The sequence below is a fragment of the Phascolarctos cinereus genome, unplaced genomic scaffold, assembly GCF_003287225.1.
Source record: "Phascolarctos cinereus isolate Bilbo 61053 unplaced genomic scaffold, phaCin_HiC Scaffold_4;HRSCAF=312, whole genome shotgun sequence".
Lineage (NCBI taxonomy): Eukaryota > Metazoa > Chordata > Mammalia > Diprotodontia > Phascolarctidae > Phascolarctos > Phascolarctos cinereus.
The window spans coordinates 186,795,666-186,808,479 of NW_027555847.1; the positions used below are offsets into that span (position 1 = coordinate 186,795,666).

Consider the following 12,814-nt stretch of genomic DNA (forward strand, 5'->3'; position numbering starts at 1 on the left):
ACATTTATTTATTGGTTGTTAAGGTATTATATTTATTATTTGATTTACTGTTTATTAAAGACAGTATCTCATTTATGATAGGATGTAAACTGAGAGTAGGAACAGTATTATGCTGTGTCTTTCTATCTCCAGTGCCTGGCAAATAAGAGATGACCACTTATTGAATTATTGACTGATTTATAACATGCCCAAACCTTCACATATCTAGAAGAGTTAAAAAAAGAAAAAAAAAGAAAGAAAAAACACAAATCCTCCCAAATTATAAATTCTAAAATGATTAAGACCTAGTTTAGAGAGTGGGTTAAGATGAGTTAAAATGCCATCCCACTGCTATTTTGTGAGTTTCAAAGTATCCCTGGGGAACCTTTAACAATTCTTTTCTCCTTCCCTCTTGGTCATGGTGGTGGTATAAACAAAGACAATTCTCTCTTTCTTATTGTGTTTTTCAAGTTAATTGCATTTTTTTTTGCAAGAATTTTTTTTTTCCAGGAGAAGGAGACTAAAGAGTCAAGATAATTTAACCAACCTACTGTGGCGACTGTTCTCCCATTAACTTAAAGCAATGATTAGCATATTTTACCTATGATCATGCAGAGGTAATTTAACAGTAACTATTTGATACTTCTTTTTCTTTTACTATGTGCTATATAAGCCTAGTTTTCACTTTAAACTTGGATTAGTACAATAATTTCCTAATAGATTCCTTCACTGGCTTCTTGCCATTATGCCTTCGAATATTATGGGGGCTAATTCAGCCCCCCCAGACCAACCCAGAAATGTAAGTCTAAAGTCTTCATAATCTCCATAATCTCTTTGTAATCCACTCTATTTGCCTCTACCAAATTAATCTTCCTAAAGCACTGCTTTAGTAAATTACAATAAATTACAATACTCTAATCAAAAACCTTTCCTATCTCCCTGGGGCCTTAAATTCCAAACTGTTTGGCCTGAAAATCCAAGGCCCAACCTTTAGAGTCTTATCTACTACTACTCTCAAACAGGAATTATGTCTTAGCCTATCTGAATGATGTGGTAAGCATGTGATAGTGGAAAGAAAACCTACCTCACAATCAGGACAATACAGATTCAAGTCCCATCTCTAACACAATTCTGACTCTACTAACTGAAGGACATAACTTAACCTCTCAGTTCTTTGGGCAACAATTTTCAGGGATGCTGACCTGTACTAGCAAAAAGATTTTCTTCATCCAGGAGTTCCCCATACAAATGAAACTTCTGATCTGGTCTCTCTCTCTCTCCTATCTGAACTAAGAATCATCTCCAAACCTGCATTTCATTTCACTATCTTTTTGCATTTGTTCACAGCATGCTCTCCAACAATTCTCTCTTCAAATCACTCTTTGCTTCTCTTTTTATCTAAAACCTAGTTACTTCTCAAGGCCTAGCTTGAAATCTATCTCTCTCATGATGTCTTTCCTCATCACACCAGATGTAAGTAACTCTGCCCCCCCTTTACACTCTTATAGTAACTAATATGAACAATTCCTGGCATATATTATTTGTTACAATTTATTTCACTATTTTTATTTATATAATGTCACCTAAATTGATTACAAGTTCCTTTAAGATAGGTACAACATATCATATATAGCTTTGTGACTCTCACAGCACCTAAAATATCCACTTGTTTTTAAAACATAAATAAAATTTAGAAATACCTGGTCATCATATTTAAGAGTTGAAAAGAACTTGAAAATTACCTAGTGCCCTTTGTTTTAGATATAAGTAAATTGTGTCCCAGGGAGCTTCACTGATTTGTATAAAATCACATATCAAGAACTCAAAAAGCCTTGAGAACAGTTATATACATATCATCCTGGGAAGCAAAGCCTATAGAGCTGCGTCAGCCACACATCTTTTGAAATTCAAAATAGAAAATTCTTGTCACCAAACTCCTCAGCACTATCAAACTGTTCGATGTCAGAAACTTTTTATCATTTTATCAGTGGAAATGACATTTAAAAATAGACATTCATCAATTGGGAATGGCTGAACAAGTTCTGGTATATGATTGTAATGGAATACAATTGTTCTACAAGAAAAGAGGAATAGGATGATTTAAGAAAAACCTAGAAAGACTTACACAAACTGATGCAAAGTGAAGTCAAGAGAACATTGTACAAAGTAACAGCAATAATGCAAGATAATCAACTGTGAATGACTTAGTTATTATCAGAAATACAATGATCCAAGACAGTCCCAAAGGATTCATGATGGAAAGTGCTATCAAAATCTAGAGAAAGAAATGATGGAGTCTGAATGCACACCAAAGCATACTATTTTCACTTTATTTTTTCATGTTTTTTTTTTTAATCTGTGTCTTCTTTGACAACATGACTAACATGGAAATATGTCTTGCATGATTACATTTGTATAACCTATATCAAATTGCTCACTGTCTTGGGGGGATAATTTGGAATTCAAAATTTTTAAAAATGAATGTTAAAAATTGTCTTTACATGTAATTGGGGGGAAATCAAATATTTTTTTAAAAATAAAAATAAATAAAAAGAGACATTATCATTGTTTTGCCAAAAAGGACCATGAGACCTTTCCATCTGATTAGAAGCTGAAACTTTCCACATGGGTTGCCTCTACCATTAGAATATGATTTCCTTGAGGGCAGGGACTGTATTACTTTCCTATTTTATTTCTACTCTTTGCACACAGTGCTTAAAAAATGCTCTATTCATCTAAACTGAGGAGCAGTGTGGGGAAATAGAGCCCTGGAACTCAGGGAGACCTGGGCTCAAATCACATCTCAGATACTTATTAGGTGTGTGACTCTTGGAAAGTCACTTAACTTCTCTCAAGTCCAGTTCCTTCATCCACAAAAGGAGGATAATAATAGCACCTTCTCTTCCTAAGATTTTAGATGATTCTGCTTCAAGAAGTGTGTGATGACAGGGAACAGAGAGGATCTGCATTTCAAAACATATACAGGTATTTTCTAACTGATTCATATTTACTTCCTGTGCAATAATGAAAAGTTTTTTAATTGCTGTTAGGCCAAAATGGAGTGTATATAAAAAAGGCACTAACCTGCCCAATCAGTCTCTCTTTCCTGGTGGTGACAGAAGAAAGAACTACTCCAGAGTAAGGTAAGACATAACCAAAGGCCTGCTCTTCCCACTCTGACCAATATATGGCTATGAGTATGATACAGCTGTCTGTCTATCTCTATTGTCTATTCTTTCCTACTCTTAGCTGAAGTAATATAGAGGATAGAATGAGCCCTGTGATCTTGAAAGGTTAGAGGAGCCACCACACGTCCTAGAACTATACCAGAGTTTGACAGAAGCTAAGCCCAGCAAACCTGCACAGACCTAATAATTGATTTTTTTTATCCAGCCCAGCAAGTGTATTTGTTCTAGGAGACAAGATGCCACAACCTGCAAACTAATAAACAGATTTATCCACTAATCATACCTCTCTAGGAAGTAAATTTTATGGGGCAAATGCTTTGTAGCAACTCCTTTAATTTTGAGCCCACTCCACCAAGGGCCTAAAATAGAAAAGTGTGCCCCCACTTTTTTAGGAGGTGGGGATGTATTTGCATTTCTGTTTTTGGTATAACTTTTTAGTAAATATGTCTTTTTAAAAGCTAATTGATTTTAATTGATATGGAGAAGAAATCACCTAGCTAAACTGATATTGAATTGTTAAGGCATTAATGCTATTGAGAGCTGAACTGGCACTAGCAAATTATATTGGGACAGTAATCACTGATAAATATTAGGGAGAACACATTGGAATGGAAATATGAGCCAACAGCATTAGAATAATCACCTCAACCCCTGGGAGTTATGTTTAAAACCTTAAGGAGCTGATATAGCCAACTTCTGAGGACTCAATTTGCCAATAAAAATGGTTGCTGGGAATAAGGACCTCTCAGAGTTGTTAAGGGCTATAAACACAAGAGAATCTATAAAGCAGGAATGATTTAGAGTTGAGTCAGACCATTCAAACGTACTATATATTATAAAACCTACTACACATTATAAAAATCTGTCAAAAACTGAAATGGCTGCACAATGATATAAGGCATAGGAAGTCAAGCAAAGTGAGTCGTTTCACATAATTTTATTTGCTGTATGACGAAGAAAAGGACCAATCTGTTTAAGCGTATTGGTTCATACCTCATTGCTTGTGGTCTTCTAAAAGAATTCTGCAGTGTTAGCCTGACAACCTAAATCTAACAGTAGGGTCTATCTGAGGACATCTCTAAATATAGAAGCAAAGGACAATAATATGCAAGAGTTATTAAGATTTCAGCGGCTAAATGGAATTTGGAAGCCCAACATCCTTTTTGATACCATTTGCAAATTTGATAAGGAACTGGGAAAATTTGCTTCTTGAGAGACAAATATGTAACTGATGATGATAAGCACACATATCAAATAGAATGTACAATGAATTTTGAGGTTCTGAAAAAAATAAAAATAATAAAATAGATTTTTAAAAAAAGGCAACCAGAAGATAATTCTGAAGAGTTGAGCCTTTAAAATTGTACCCATGGATGTCTATGATGGGCAACTAAACATTAATGAAAATAAGCAGGCTAAATAACAAGATACAGTATTATGTCTTAGAGAAAAATTAAGGAGATTTAAATATAACTCAAGTAGTATTCAAAGTATCAAAAGGCTATTCATTTTGCAATTTTACAAGTCTACTGGCTATTGATTATTACTTTTACCTAGGTTAAGTTTTCCAAATATGATGAGGTAGTAACTAAGTGATACCACTGCAAAACAATCTCCAAAAAGTATCACTATTATACTATCTATAGGCTTTTTTGTGAAAGCAATTAAAAATCTCAGAGGAAAATCAGAATAAATGAACTTTACAATTACTGACACACTGAGAAGGACCAAATCAGGAGTGTTTAACCTGGGTTCAGTAAATTTTTTAAAAATATTTTGATAACTATTTAAATATAATTCTATCACTTCACGCATTTAAAAATCATTACTCAGAAGAATTCATTGGCTTTACTAGAATGCCAAAAAGGTAAATCACACAAAAAAGTTAAGAACTCCTGGACTAAAAGAACATTAGAATGAAGATGGTAGAAAATGGTAATTATCCAGCTACTAAGTGGAATAACAACTTCAAAACTGATGAAAGGTACAGATTCATGACAGCAATACAGAAGTGTGACTCAATCAGTTATATAATCAACAGGTTCAGATGCTATTTATGGCTTAGTACAAGGAAATGAGCCAGGTATGACAAATAAGATAATATTCCATGGCCACTTATATTGAAAAGCATTTAAAGACAGAATGAAGACAAATATTACTGTTGTTTCTTCCAGTTGCAGAAGAACAAAGAAAGCAAACGATGTGGAATTATTTCTGGCACATTTAATAAAAAAGGGAAAGCTCTAAGATTATTTAGAATGTTTCCAATTTGGAAAAACACATGGCAGAATCAGTATCTAACAAATTCCACTCCCCAAATACTCACAATAATGTAGGGGTTTAAAGAGAAAACATCTAATGTGGTTTAAAATTTCTACCAAAAATGCGTAAATAACTACATTTATTTCATGCAATCTTTATAAAATACAGATATTAAACTGTTAAGGAAAAAGGTTAAGATTTCAGTATTTTTAAACTCAAGGTAAAAAATGAGATAATGGTGACACTGAAACAAAACCACAGAGAAAAGCTCTGCCAAAGAAGGGCTCTAATGCATGCCAGATGTAATCTATAAAAGTCGCTCTTGCCATGGGTGAAATTTAACAAAAGGGTAAACTTAGGCAATTCTCCGAGCAAATTCTCCTTGTTTATTAACATGGCATGCAGCCAAACATTAACTGATAGGTCAAATGGCTCTACCTCTCACCAGAGGACCCCAAATTGAGGGTGTAATACATTTTTATAAGCATAGAACAAAAGCAGCAAAGAACAGAACAAAAATCATGTAACTGGCCAGCATTACAGAAGTGAGAGATCATGACTGGTTATATCAAAGAAATAGGGCATAGCCCCTAGTGAAATGACAACTCCCTCTCTCTATCCCTAAGAAATGCTTTTACGAATTTTATGGATCTCTAGTTGCATCCTGAATTACTGATAAAGGGGAACTTACAGGTCACTAGGGAATTAGGTAAGATTACCTTTTAATTGTTAAAGATGGAACAAGGTCAGCAGCCCTTGGTTTCTCAAAGATACTTAACAAACCTTGCAACAGTTAACCTTGGGAAATGCTAAGAAAATATTTTATAACAGCACTGAGAATAGAGTTTTTCTTTAACAGCAATTGCATCCTTAGTATGTATCTCTCTTCAGAAAGAGGTAGACTGAACTTTAGCATATATAAGCTTCTTCACCCAGAGAACAGGAATATGATTACAGAATAATATTACTTACAGAATAAAATCAAATACAAATACAGGATCAAAAACTAATTCTTTCACTCTAAAGGCTGGACTGTGAAACAATGAATAAAAAAAGCCATATTGTAGCTAAAACTTCAAATATCATCTAACTCACCCTCGGCTCCCAGCAAATTAATAATTTTAATTAATAAATTTTGTTTGAATGGAGCAGAGAAACCTAAACAAAGTATGTTAACAAAAACAGTTAATCAAAATAACAAAAAGAGTGATTAACATACACGTCTGTGATTTGTCATGCTCAAAGGAAGGGACTTACAGCTAAGAAGTCTGAGGAAGTGGTCATGTCTAAGTCTTACTCCCCTTCATAACTTCAAAACATCAAGAAATGTGCCAAATGTACTAAAGAAATGACAACAAAAATAGGGAAGAAAGGAAAGAAATGCTCATAAGGAACCTCACAAAAAAAAAGAGGAGACTAGAGAAATGAGTAAACAACAAAAAACTATAATAAACAAACAATGTAAGGTAAAAGGATATAAGGAGACTTCTCCAGGAAAATTAAATATAAAAACATTTATTAAGTATCTAATTATGACCCATGTATTATGCTAGGTGCTAGGTGTACAAAGACAAAAATGAAGACAGTACTTTCCATCAAGGACCTTATATTCTACCGAGGGAATAAAACATAGACAGATATAGATATAGATAAATGAAAAAAAAATATACAAAGTAAATGGACATAACTAATACCTGAGGGGAAATAACAATGCTAAACAACTAGAAAAGAGAGGAAAAATGCTGGTATAATAAGGAGATTCACAGAAACAAGAATGGAACGTCCATAACAGAGTAGATAAGGACCTTAATAAAAGAATTGAAAGAAGAGCTGAAGAACACCACTAGAGTACTTTAATTTTTTTAATAAAGAAAAACAAGAAAATAAATCATTTAGAACAGATAGTGGGAAAGTTTAATAAAACCATGTACATGCTGAAAAAGAGAATGGCAGAGATGGAATTCAAAAATTCAGAGAGAACAACAAATGTTAGTGCATAGAGAAAAGACATCAAAATTGGAAGATCACTCAAGAATCTTCCTAAAGATCTCTTCAATCATCTTAAAGACAAAGCTGAGGCAAGATAATCTGAGAATTACTGGCCATGCTGAAACAATATGATATCAGATTTTAAGAAAGTATAGAAGAAAAATGCCCAAAAGTATTGCAAAAGAGGGCAAAATGCAGATCAATATAATTCATAGGATGCTTTCAGAAAGGGGCCCCATATTTAACTCACCCAAAATGTTGCCACCAAAAGTCCAGAGCTCTGATATCAATGAGAGAATCCTGAAAACAGCCAAGAGGAGGCAGTTTATATCTGAAGGAATGCCAATCCAAATCACATAGGACTGTTCATCAACAATGAGAAATAAAGGGAAATGTTGAAATATGATTTCCAAAAAGCAAAAGAAAAGAGCGTGTACCCCAGGATCAAGTCCTGTAAAGATAACTGCAATTTAAGCAGGATGATACATTGTCAATCTTTCATTCAACAAAAATCAGAAAGAAGCAAGACAAATGTGCTAAACTGAAGAAACTAGATAAAAGTAAAAAAATCCAGTTAGAATGAAAAGGCTAGATGATGACTCAATATTTACATGCTGCAAAGAGAAGATAAGGCTTTATCCTTTGGAAGTCTCACCTTGTCTGAGCTTCTTTGAGGTAACAAAGAGAGAACAGTTATGAGCTGTTCCCATGAAGGATAAGCAGACAGAAGAACCCTAAAGGAAGGAAGGAAGAAGGAGGAAAGAAATGAATTAGTATTTCTTGAAATTCAGGTGCCACAAGTGAAGGTTATTCAAACAAAGACCTATGAAGATTTGAGGACTCCTAGAACACACTAGGTAGGTAATAAAAATTCAATCACTTAATAAATTTTACATTGCTGTATGACAGATACTGTGCTATCAGTCAAAATAAAAGGAAATCTGTATCATTTAGCAAAGTGATGGAAATGAAGTTCACTTATATTTAACCTGAATTTTGTTTCTTCATTTAGCCTTCATTCACACAGTTCTTGTCAGTGTGTATAATTTTTTTTCTTCACTCTGTATCATTTCATATGTCTTCCCCTATTTATTTCTTCACATTAATCATTATCCACAAAACCACGATATCCATTCACCATAATTTCTTCAGCTATTCTGTAATCCTGGACAAGTTTGTGTTAAAATCATGTTTTTGCTATTATGAACATTTCTCTATGAATATTTTTATACATAGGTCTTTTTTTCATTTCATTCTCAATAATACGTATAAACCTAGCAACAGGATGAATGGGTCAAAGGGTATGAACAATTTTATAACTTTTATCGTATGATGGTCAAATTCATAGAGTTCCATGTAGAAAAGCCTTTTTTTTTTTTTAACATAACTCTTCCAACAATTTTTCCATATTTACTGAATGATGGGTAAAATGCATATGTCTCTATTAAGCAACTCTGTAGACTTTGTCAGATGGTTGCTGATAGTTTATATTTATTAATTTGCAAACTGTCGGTCTGTATCCCTTGGCCATGTATTAACTGGGGAATGGCTCTTGGTCACAAATCTGTCAAATCCACACATTTTGTCATGTCAGACTTTATTAGATGTTTAATACATTTTTTAAGAATTTGTATTTTTTCCTTTTATTCTAGCTGCAGCCAAAAAAAAAAAACACCCTGAAAACAAAGACGGATGCATAGACCATTTGGAAATAGTTGATCAAACAGTAATATATGAAGATGATGAGATACTATTGTGCCATAAGAAATGACAAATATAAATAATCCAGAGAAATGAGAAAAGACTTGTATGAACTAATGCAAAAGACAGTAACTACAACCAGTGGAACAATATGCATGACTACAAAAATATAAAAGAAAACAACACTAAAAAGTAGTTGAAGTCAGAATAACTGAAATAAACCTTAGTCTTGGAGAATAGATGATGAAATATCCTTCCTGTCAGTACACAAATAGTTAAGTACAGGTTCAAAATGTTCTATACATTGTCAAATGTGATTTGTTTTTATGTTACCAGGGAGAGTTCAATAGGATAGGTGGCATACTGGAAAATAATTGTGGTATTGTGTGGGACAGCAAACCTAACCCAAATTAAACCCAGAGACTCCTCAAGGTGGAAAACAAAAGTTACTTTTATTACAATCTGGCGAGAAGGGGCGTCTGCTCCCTGGTATACTTCCAGGAGGAGAGAGGTGAGGCACAGAAAGCAAAATGAGATTATATACTCTAAAAAACCTTCACCACCACTATCCCTTATTACCATTGGCTGGGGAGGCAGGCTTACATTCTAGGTGCAAAAGAAAATCTTCCTATCCCATTAACTGGGAGGAGGGCTTACTTACATTCTAGGCTCAAAAATTCAAAGAGAAGGAAACAGGGTATAGCCAATCCAAATATACATGTCCTTATTTAGTTAACCTAATGCTGACGTAGCAGCGGTGTGATGATCAGGAGGGGGTTTTGGGCCAAATCCCCATGAGTTAGGTCTAATTCCTAGGAAAATGAAATCCACTGCAATCTCCTCTCCCCAATCCCCTTCTCCCTTATCCCAGAGACAAGAAAAAAAGGCGGGAAGCTAAGGGCAAACAGCTCAGGTTGGGGGCAGGACTTATTCTCTCTGTTATGTGCTTAAAAACAGGGTCTGAGCGGGGGAGGATTTTGAAAGCAATAATCAAGAATTATTGACCTTTGAGGAGGCTTCACTTCTCAGAGCTCATCTCTCATAGTATGAAAAAAATTCACAAATAAAACGATTTAAAGGACATGCAAAGCTAAGTATAAGGGTAGGAAGACTGAGGAAGATTTAAACTACAGAGGTAAAAATATGCATAAGTTCAGTGAACACTGATTAGATCATTTTGGTTAGAACAGAAGAGTGGCAGGGTATTTATATGAAAATGTTAAAATGGAACTAGAAAACAGAGAATCTGGATTATAACTGATTAGTTTGGATTTGATTTTGAAGATGCAGAAAACTTCTGAGCAGGAAACTGGCACAGGGAATGCAATATGTTGAATATATGTAAGAGGGGTTTCAAAGGGAAAAAAGTTCTCCCAACAGATAAGTAGTCAAAAGACATAAACAAACAGTTCTCAAAAGAATTGCAAATTATTAACAATAATATAAATAAATGCTCCAATATTCACTGATAAGAGAAAAGGAAATCAAAACAAGCTTAAAGTTTTACCTCGCTCTCAGTAAATCAGCAAAGAGGACAAAAGGTCAAAATAGTAAAAACTGGGGGGGGGGGTTGTGGAAAGGACAGCCACACTATTCTGTTGGTCGTAAAATTGTGAATGGATCCAACTATTTTGGAAAGCAATCTGGAATTATGAGAATTAGTGACTCAAATGTCCACAACTTTGACTCAGAGATTCCATTGTCAGCCATATATCCCAGAGGTGGGTGACAAAAAAGAAAGGTCTTGCCATAAATCAAAATATTTACAGAAGCACTTTTTGAAGTAGCAAAGAATTGGAAACAAAATAAATGCAATCCACTGGAAATGGGTTAAACACGTAGCATATGAATGTAATTGACTATTACTTGCTGTAAGAAATGATAAATACAGAGAAGCATAGAAGATATTTTCAAAGTGAAGCTCAACCACAATAAAAGCATATGCAATGACTATATATATAATTATATAAATGGAAAGAACAAAACTGAAGCTGAATTCTGAAAAGGAGAACAAAAGAAATGACAAGATGCCTCTCCCTTCTTATTTGTGATAGGGTACTAATGATGGACCCCTAAAAGACCCTGGATTTTCCCACATGGACCAGTCCCTGACTTTTACCTGAGGTATCACCCATCCTAGTCAATAATACTTTTAACTGCCCTTTCATTATGACCCTCAATGTCTGCACCTGGCCACCCCAAGCTACCTGCTACTCCTTAACCCATCTAGACCCTGACTCTCTTACCTCCTGACTACCCAAGACTACCTGCCACCCACAGATCCCATCCAGATTTTCCTCGTTAAATGAGCAGTTTCTTAAAATCTGGCCCGCTTCTATCGGCATCATAAATAGCATAGACTCATTAGGAATCATGCCTATCCCAACTGGTGTTTTAATAAACTACTTGGACTGAAAAAAGTCTTGAGTGGTCGAATTCTTTCGGGGCAGACCCATGCCCTTTGCTCTTTCATTTCAGGGTTCCCAAGACCCCTAGACCACATTCACTTGTAAAAGCTGGGGATCGTGGATGTGTTATATTGTATATAACAGACTTTCTGATATGTTGGGTAGTTTTGCTTATTTTTTTCTCTTGCTTTTTTTTTTAATCTTAATTATAAGGTATGGCTCAGAAAAAGTAGAGAAGTGAATGGAAAATGTAGATGATCTAAAAACAAAAGATATAAATAAAATTTATTTAAAAACAAAAAGGAAGAGAGACTATAGATATAGACAAAAAGAATACCAGTAAAGACGAAGACATGCTTATCAAATTTGTTAATGATCCCCATGAGGGCTAATTCATCTCAAGTTGGTACTACTAAACTTTCTAAATATTAATGTACCAGTACAGGAGCATTCCATGCTAAATTCTGACTTAGGGTCCAGAATATGTTTCTTTCTCCCTGATAAAGCTAGAAGATTTGCTAGTTAGTCAACCAGCAAAAGAGAAGGAAAGAATCAAAGTCTCCTGGAGTTTCTGAAGAAACCCATTTACAATATCCACTAAAGAGCTGCTATTAGCCATAGTTTTGAGGTGATGTGATAGTCCTGCTCTATCAGATAGTACACCACGTCAATGGTCTCTGGGGAATGACCAGGATTAAGGTACATAAATAAGTTACACTGGAAATTTTCCATGTACTCAGCAAAAGAAAAAAAAACCAAGGATAAGACATTAGGTGTTATCTGGGGCCAGAGCCACAGCTTCCTGCTGGTTTGTGACTTTTAAGATCTCAAACACTCCCATGGCAAGTTTTTCAAAGGTCTGAGACAGTTTCTATCACACTGTCATGGTTCATTTAACCAACTGCTTAGACAAATGGCAGTTGCCCCTCCCAACTTAACCTCTAATCTTTGAGGAGTTCAAACAGGCAAGCAGGGCAAGTAGGTACTGGTAAAGCAGAAAATCCCCTGATGAAGGAAATTCCCTGATAAGTGAAAAGATAACTCCTACCTAGGGCATGGGAGTGGCAAGATAGAAAGATAGTTAAAATTTAAATACCAAGTAGGTCAACTATATGTCTAAGTGGCAATAAAATCCAAAGAGCTGAGGAGAGGTAAATTAGTATTTATGAGAGTCCAGAGTAAATGGATTCTACCAAATATCAGAGAGCCAAAATACAAAGTATGCCATGGCATGGAACTACTCAGAAGCTTAAATCATCTTTTTTTTTTTTTTACTGAAGACACTGG

At 34.7% G+C, this 12,814-nt stretch overlaps 1 protein-coding gene and 1 long non-coding RNA gene across 5 annotated transcripts in view; one reads left to right on the forward strand and one right to left on the reverse strand.

Annotated features, from left to right (window-relative positions):
- AUH (AU RNA binding methylglutaconyl-CoA hydratase) overlaps positions 1-12,814 on the reverse strand; it is a 197,635-nt gene that overhangs the window by 87,223 nt on the left and 97,598 nt on the right. The gene's annotated exons all lie outside the window — the stretch shown is intronic.
- On the forward strand, positions 8,159-9,358 carry LOC110201188 (uncharacterized). Its single transcript, XR_002322417.1, has 2 exons — positions 8,159-8,275; positions 9,071-9,358. It is a non-coding gene; the product is annotated as an uncharacterized LOC110201188 (long non-coding RNA).